This window comes from Emiliania huxleyi, assembly GCF_000372725.1.
Source record: "Emiliania huxleyi CCMP1516 unplaced genomic scaffold EMIHUscaffold_275, whole genome shotgun sequence".
NCBI lineage: Eukaryota > Haptophyta > Isochrysidales > Noelaerhabdaceae > Emiliania > Emiliania huxleyi.
In genome coordinates this window covers 71,690-79,752 of record NW_005199968.1, presented here as the reverse complement: position 1 = coordinate 79,752, position 8,063 = coordinate 71,690, and positions in this window count along the sequence as shown.

Sequence of the window (8,063 nt, the reverse complement as noted above, 5' to 3'; positions counted from 1 at the left end):
CTCCCACACCACCACACCCGACGCTTGTCCTTGGCCCGCCCGCTCAGGCGCCGTCGAGGCCTTCGCCCGCGCCGAGCAGCAGCAAGAAGCGGGGCGGCGCCAGTGCGGGGCTCGCGCCGCCCGCCAGCGAGCGGAAGAAGCCGCGCTCCCCACACCGCTCCCTGCACCTCGGCTGGTCTCCAATCACAGAGGAGCAGCGCGCTTCTCTCCGCGAGGAGGAGAAGGGGTGGCTCGGCGAGTTCGAGGCGTACTTTCGCGGCAAGCTCTCCCACAAGAACGCGCAGCAAGTGATGAAGCACATCACGCCCCTCGTCGCTGGCAAAGGCGTCGATTTCGGACCGGGCGTCGGCAACTTTCTCGCCGGCATCCCCGTCACCATCTCCTCGGACGTCGCCAAAATCCTCGACGCGCTGCACGCCGAGGGGAACGCCGCCGTGCGCGACCACGACGATTTAAAGGGCGGCTGGCACCTCCGTCACCCGCTCTACAAGCTGCGCGAGTTCCAGGCGCACAAGCTCGGCATGTGAGCGCCGCGTTGACTGTAGACCGTGCTGTCTGCTGTTTTTGTAGAGTCACGATCTCTGGCGCATGTCCTAAAAAGTAAGGTAAGCGGTGAGGTAAATTTCTCCGCGTCGCCCGCGGCGCGGCCCGCGCACGGCCCGCGGGCCCGCATGGCGCGCCGCTCGTCGAGAGCGTGCCCAGCGGGTTGTGGAGGGCAGCCTGCCTCACTCAGAGCGCCGCCGACGCGGCGCGGGACCGCCATCGGCGCTGCGCGCGCGCGCGCGCGCTGCGCTGCTGCCGCGCACGCTAGGGCGGTGCCCACAGGACCCAAAAGAAAATAGCTTTCCGACTCAAAAAGGGACGCACGAGGCAAATGCCAAATCTGATGTTGGCCAGTTCCAATAGGAGCGAGGCCTCTTCCGTTGGGGGACCGAGTGAATAGGAAACGAGGGTTTCCCATTGTGACCCGCTCCAGCGCGAGCGTGACACTGCACTTGGCGCCGAGCGCCCGCGGCTCAGACCTTGTGCAGGCCACCCCTCGGTGACCACGCCGGTCCGGACCGATGGCGCTCGGTGTGGAGCAAGCAAGACCCCCCCCCCCCCCATCGGCGCGCGCTCGCCATTCCAACGGCCGCCAGGAGCACCAAGAGGACTCCTCATGGCTGTGGTCAAGTGGGCTTCGACCGGCCTCGGCGGGGGGGGCGGGTTGTCCCGGTTGCGGACGCGTTCTGCAGTCCCCTGGGCGTGGGTCAGCACCCCAAAACTGCCCCTCGGCGGCATACAGCACTGCCAGCCAGCCTCTTCCTCCTCCTAAGGGCTGTACTATAGGCCATATTGCGCCGCCTCCTACTGGCAGCCGGGCGGGCGCGCGCCGCGGGCGCCTCGGCGCGCGCACGGCTCGCAAAGTTCGAACGAGTACTGCCGCCCGGCCGCCTCAAGGCTGCCGGGCGGCAGTACTCGCCTCGCAAGGCGCGCACCGGCTGATCTGGCTGCTGCGCCGGCGGCCGCTGCGCTGGCCGCTGCTGCGCCGGCTGGCGGGCGGTACGGCCGCCGGCGGCCGCTGCACCCGCGCCTTCCCTCGCGGGCGCCGTCGCGCCGCGCGCGCCCAACTCTGCTGGTACACGGCACGCGTCGTCACACAGCCGCGGAGAATAGGCGGTGCAGCGCGCGAAGCGCGCGCGATCTCGTACGTTTAAGGCTGGATCCGGCCATTCCAAGGGTATACCTTTGAGAATCCCCAGCGTCCCACCCTCCTAGTCACACTCTCAATTTCTCGACTGGCCAACACGAAGTGCTGCGATCGTGGGTGGCCCATTTCTTTTTTCCTTTCTTTTTTTGGGCCCTGTGGGCACCCTAGCCGCACGCTGCCGCGTCACCGACACCGTCGCGCACAGCACCCGTGATTTATTTTTGAGCTAGACTTCGTTGTTAATGAAACAAGCGAACCCCCACTCACAAACGCACTCACAAACAACGAAGTCTAGCTACTCACAAACGCACCGCACCCCGCACCCCGCACCCGCGCCCGGCGCCCCCCCGGCCCCCGAGTGAGTGAGTATTCTTGATACGAAACCACGACGACACACACCAGTCGACTCGTATCGGTTGCCTCCATGAACGGCGGAGCTATTCTCGCGCCCACACCACACCTGGCTCCAACGTGGACACGCCCATAGCTGGGGACACTACTAGGTCATGCATGGCATCAGAAGTTTTATCTCTGGGCCCCGAAAGGCATCTCTAGCAGCGTCGTTACGCATGCGCCCTCCCCTCCTGGGCGCATGCGCCTCACATCTCGCCAGAGCATAAGCCCTTGGTGTGCGGCGAGACGAGTTTTTCGCCATCGCCGCGAGCAGCAAGCCGCCCGCCGCAAACAGCCGGAGAGGCATCGCCACGGCACTGACTGCGCCGCGATCCCGCACCCGTCGACGAAGCTCCCCCCGCGGAAGACCGCGCGTAGCGACGCCTTGACGATCGAGATGAGCGCGCTCGAGGCTCGCCCACCTACTGCCCCTGAGAGTTGGTTATGAGTGGGCTCAGCTCCCCCCCTTGGGATCGAAGCTTCCACGACCTCACACCCAACACCACAGGTGGGATCAGAGAGAGACTCCGCACCGGACACCGCCCGGGCACAGACTCCCTACCCGTCGGATCGCACAGGGCCCCCTCGGAGCAGCCCACACACAATCACGCATCGGCAGAATTAGTGCCTGAGTCAGGCAGACAGCACAGACAAGGAGAGGAGAGAGAGGAGAGAGAGAGAGAGGAGAGGGGAGAGGGTGAGGGTGTGTGCACACGTGTGGAGAGGGAGGGTGTCTGTGGTGGGCTGTAGTCATACTACGTGGTTAAAACCACGCGCCCCTCAGGAGCTAAGGTAGAGTGGAGCGTCCTAGACGCCTCGGTGCCTCCCACCGGGTGAGACCATCCGGATCAGCACCAGCTCGGTCCACCACTGCCTCCAGCCTCCGCCTCCACCGTCGAGCCGCGATCGCTGCCGCCCGCGACGCCGCCCGCCGCGTCAGATGCCCGCGACGCGCGCGTCGACTCGAGTCGGAGAGCCGAGCCGCACCAGCAGCAGCATCTGCACCAGCAGCACCACCACCACCACCACCAGCAGCAGCAGAGAGAGGCGCCAATTTTGAGGTTGCCCGAGACAGCCTGGAGATGGCCCCGCGTTGTAGCCCCGGTTGCGGCGCCTCACATCTCAGCATCCAGGGGCCGGTTCCGCCGCGCAGTCGAGCAGCAGGAGCTCGGGCACAGCTTTGTCGACAAAGAGCTTGAGCAAAATTTCGGCGAAGAAGCGTCACCGGCTGCACGCCGGGATGAATCCGCACCGATCACATTGTTCGGCACCGCGACGGCGAGCCGCCGCGGGCCCACAGGAGGCCTCGGAGCCGCCGCACCGGTCCGCGCCGCCAGCGGGGCGAGAGCACCAGCCTACAACCTGCCGACATATGGCAGGTGCGACGGCGCTTTCACGAGACACACACACACACACACACTCCCGGCCCCCGGCCCCCGCCCCGCCTAGCTTTTTGACCGCGCAAGATAAAAGGGTGGCTAAGGGCTCTGCCCGCAAGGCGCCCGCGTCGCAGACGCGGTACCATTGACAAATCTGCGATATACCCCCACACGAGCAAATAGCCAAAATCCGAATTCCGTGCACGAATCCGGCGATCTGGGCCGTGCAAGCCTTCAGCTGGTGCCAAGACATTCGTAAAATTGAAGCCAAGAACGTCCGCCAAATCCGTGCTAGGGAAAGCTGATCGAGCCCAGCGTGCCCGCGACCGCCTCCCGCGCAGCACCGCCGCTGGGGACGACACGCTGCGGAATCGGATCGAGCCCATGCACGGGCAAAGAAGGACGCTGCAGAAGCGGTTGGAGAGGCAGCCGGCGTCTGCCGTCACAACGAGTCCCAGCGCTGGTTGGACATGCGCGTCGGCTCGCCCGAGGACTGCTGTCGCGACCCTCCCGTCGTGACGCAGCCTCCGACGAGCTCTGCAACCGAGGAGAGTGAGGGTGCGCCTCCCCTCACTGCTGGCCTGGCTGCGCACCGCCCCACAAAGCACCCCCTCGAGCATCTCTACAAGTACAAGTACAAGGGCGACCTTCTCCAAGTCGTCAACACGCCCGACAAGACTTTAGCCTTGGCCACCCTCCTTGCGGAGCAGGAGGAGATCCGCTCTCGGTCGGCAACGTGGCAGCTAGTCGAGAGACTCGGTAGTTGTGACCCCCCTCTGTGCTCTGAGTGAGGACAGGAGAGAGAGAGCTTTTGTGGTGTTGGTGTACGCAATAACGGGACAGGGTAGTCGTTCTCTCTAGCTCCCCTTCTAGCTCTTAGCATGAGCTGCGCCCTGTGTCCGACCCCTTTTGCGCAGCAACACCTTAAACTTTTAGGCCCTCCAAATTCGGGTCGGAGCGTACGTAGCGGAGTGGGCCCCGAGTTTGAAAAGGGCGACGGACGCTTGCGTCCTAGCCTCCAACAACGCCTCCCCGGCGCAGAGGGGCCCCGTTAAATTATGACCGCGCAAGATAAAAGGGTGTCCTAAGGGCTCTGCCCGCAAGGCGCCCGCGTCGCAGACGCGGTACCATTGACAAATCTGCTATATACCCCCACACGAACAAATAGCCAAAATCCGAATACTCCCTTAATGTAGGTAAACCATAAAAGTAGATTTGAATTCGTCCACGTACGGCTTCGTGAGTGGTTGGGGTGGCCTCAAGCATCCCCAAGGGAGCCTCTGCGGTGCCACATAAGCAGCTTGGTGATTGTCGAGACTTTGAAGGATTCGTTTGAAGAAACGCAAACTGACCAGACACGGCATGTTGTGCGAGTATATGGGACAAAAGCGTCGAAAATGTCCCAAAAAAGCGTGTCTCGAGTTTGTGGCAGCTCCGGAGCCAGCGCGGGCTGCCAGGACGCACCGCTCGCGCGTTCGGCGCACTCCCTGGCACCCAGGGAGTGCGCCTAACCGACCAGACCGAATAGGCTCGATGCCGCGCTCGCTGTGGAGCTGCCACAAACTCGCCGCCGAGCGTGCCACCGACGGCGTCCTGGCGGAGGTGGTGGAGTTTGAGACCTGAGGCTGCGGAGGTGACGCCTGAGGTACCGGGCCGTGCACGACGACTCAGCCGGCGACCGCCACGGGCTCAGACGAGACTTGTCGACGCGTTCCGGCTCAGCTTCACCGTGGTCCTCGGGCGTCTGTCGACGTCAGGACCACCCATACAGCTCGAGGGTTTGAGGTCGCAAGAGCCAAGATGGTGGCGTTTGGACATCCCAACCATCACACAAGACAGCCTGTAGGTGGTGGCGGGACGGCGCAGTGTTTGTGGCACTCGGCAGTAGGCACCCGCGGCACGGCCCCGCTGTCGGCTCTCGCGGGCTGCGGAACCGGCCCCAGAGGGGGACGGTCCGGGCGAGTGTGGCAGCTCCTGCGCTAGTATGGGCAGCCTCTATCATAGCACTACTGATCCTGGTCATTAGAGCTGCCAGGGATAGCGTCAGGAGCCGGTAGGAGTCAAAACCCCTCATATTTGAGACATCGTGTCCCATATACTCGCACAACGAGCCACACTACTATGGTCACCAGTAAACCATAATTCGACTTTGAGGGATCATATCTCAAAAAGCCGGGAGATAACAGAGCATTATTCTTGCATATTATACCACATAAGGTCAAACTTGACCCCACAAGCATCAAGAACCCGATGCTCCGGCTCGACTGTGCCAGCACACTGCCTCCTCACGCCTGCTGCCAGCAGCCGTCGCGGCCCGTGGTGCACCAGAGAGAGAGGTCGACGCGTTGCCCCCGCCGGCGACCCCGCGCGGCTCAGGCCGGCCAGAAGGTGTCTGGTGACGGCGCCGTGGCAGGAGTGCGGAGAAGAGCTCGCCGAACGCGAGCAGAAGATGTCCAAAGTGTGCCAGCGCGAGAGCCTCGCGAGCGGGCGCAGAAGGAGCTCGCCGTGACACGATGCCGGGCGGTGGTGGTGCTCTGGCGACTGTGCACAGTGGGAAAAGTCAGGCTGCAACAGGGCAGCACGATGGTAGTGCCCTGCTGCAGCCTGGCCTGACATGCACAGGGCGAACAGAGACACTACTATCGTCCGGCGCTCGTCGTCGAATCTGGGCCAACTTCGACCGCCGCCACAGCTCGCCACGAGCACGCAGCGACAAAATGTTGACTGTACGGAAGTTGAGGCTGGTCCATAGGAAGAGGCTGCCGTGCGAGCCGGCAGCAGGCTGGCTCGTCGTGGACTGCAGCGGCGACTTTTATGGGTTTCTCTAAGGGCGTCTAGTCTACGCCCTTAGTTTCTCTGTTCATAGTAGCGTGCACGCTACTATGGTTTACCCACATTAAGGGAGTACCGTGCACGAACTGGGCGATCTGCGCCGTGCAAGCCTTCAGCTGCCAAGACATTCGTAAAATTGAAGGTATGGTTCTTGCACTTGTGCAAGATTGGGCGTCTTCTGCCGCAGTCCCTTTGATGGGAGGCCCCAGGGTGGGGGCCACCTCGAACCCCCGGCCAGGGATTCGAGCGGAGGGTGCCCCGGATTCATCTATCCGTTGGGCCCCGGTACATTCATTAGAACTGATCACTTTGCGCAGCAGCCGTCCCTTCGCCGACTGGACGGCAGTGCGCTGCGTTGTCGCTCTGTCGTGCACGCTCTCGTGCCTCGTTGTTGTGACACGGGAGTAAAGTCGAGAGGTAGCCCTCGACGAGACGACCGGCGCTGCGATGCCAGACCTCACTGCCGCCGAGCTCAGCATTCCGACATGGTCGAGCCGCTGGCCGGGGCCAAGCGGAGGAGCGAGTCCGCGCTACGGCGCGCCAGTCAAGAGATGGCGCGCCTCGCCAGCCGACGCCTCTTGGAGGACGACTCCGCCGGGCGCATCGGGTGTGCCCCCGGCTTCCTGCAAGATATCCTCCTAGCCGAGGAGGACCTGATGGACTACGGCATCAACTACAACACCAACACAAAGGACGCCTGTGCGTGGGACGCGTGGGAAGAATTCTGCGGCGTGATGGACACCACGCCGCTGCGACAAGCGTCGTTCGTGCGAGAGTACCCCGCGCGAGAGAGCAAGCTGCTCGGTCTCTTCGTCCTTTGGATCTACCCCCGGCTGCGACCCCGGAGTCGTGCAGATCGCTGGGCCAAGCCGAAATCCGCCCTCGCCTACCCGCTGGCTATCATCCGTATCTTCCAGCGGTGGCAAGTCGTCCTCCCAAGCATCAAAAATGTGCGCGCGCAAGTTCGCGGACTCCTACGCGTGGCGGTTAATGTCTTCGGGACGGGGTTCCTCGCGCCGCGACGCAAGGAGCCCTTCACCATGGACATGCTACGCGCGGTCTGCGCCATCCCGGATGGCGCGCGCATCGGCGCACACACGTGGCACGCGGAGGCGCCTGTCACGATCCTCGTCACGGACCTGATGTGCTTCCTGCTGCGAACGGGGTTCCGCCTTGCGGAAGTTGCAGCCCACTCGTCTGGCGAGATCAAGTACCTGACACGGGCCAACCTCACGGCCGTCGTAAAGAGGGTACCATACGGATTCATCTATCCGTTGGGCCCCGGTACATTCATTAGAACTGATCACTTTGCGCAGCAGCCGTCCCTTCGCCGACTGGACGGCAGTGCGCTGCGTTGTCGCTCTGTCGTGCACGCTCTCGTGCCTCGTTGTTGTGACCCACCCTGTCCCACCCGTGTGTGATCAGTGTCTACGGAGGGAGTGTCTTCGGCTCACGCCAGGGCGCTCGTTGCTCCTCCGTCTCTTTGTATCTTCCATACTGCATTTATCAGAAGACCCAAGAATCCGCCAATCCCGTGCTTTCGCGCTACCTGAGGGGAAAGCCGCTGATCGAGCCCAGCGTGCCCGCCGCCGCCTCCCGCGCAGCACCGCCGCTGCGGAATCGGATCGATCCCATGGAGGAGGAGGGCGCAGTCGGCCAGCGCAGCAGGCGGAGTCCCTCCCCGCGCCGGAGCCCCCCTGCAGTCGAGGGAGTCCTCGTTGGCGATGAAGGTGGCGACATCGAATCGCGGCCGACACACGTCACGGGAG